The following is a 623-nucleotide window of genomic DNA, read 5'->3' on the forward strand; positions in this document are numbered from 1 at the left end:
GGAGAAGACTCAAATCAATAGAATTAGAAATGAAAAAGGAGAAGTAACAAATGACACTATAGAAATACAAAGGATCATGAGAGATTACTACAGGCAACTATATGCCAATAAAACGGACAACCTGGAAGAAATCAACAAATTCTTAGAAATGCACAACCTTCTGAGACAGAACCAGGATTCAGACCAATCACAAGCACTGATATTGAAACTGTGATTAAAAATCTTCCAACAAACAAAAGCCCAGGACCAGATGGCTTCACAGGAGAATTCTATCAAACATTTAGAGAAGAGCTAACACCTATCCTTCTCAAAGTCTTCCAAAATATAGCAGAGGGAGGAACACTCCCAAACTCATTCTATGAGGCCACCATCACTCTGATACCAAAACCAGACAACGATGTCACAAAACAAGAAAACTACAGACCAATACTAATGATGAACATAGATGCAAAAATTCTCAACAAAATACTAGCAAACAGAATTCAACAGCACATTAAAAGGATCATACACCATGATGAAGTGGGGTTTATCTCAGGAATGCAAGGATTCTTCAATATAGGCAAATCAATCAATGTGATACACCATATTAACAAATTGAAGGAGAAAAACCATATGATTATCTC

The sequence above is a fragment of the Physeter macrocephalus genome, chromosome 5, assembly GCF_002837175.3.
Source record: "Physeter macrocephalus isolate SW-GA chromosome 5, ASM283717v5, whole genome shotgun sequence".
Taxonomy (NCBI): domain Eukaryota; kingdom Metazoa; phylum Chordata; class Mammalia; order Artiodactyla; family Physeteridae; genus Physeter; species Physeter macrocephalus.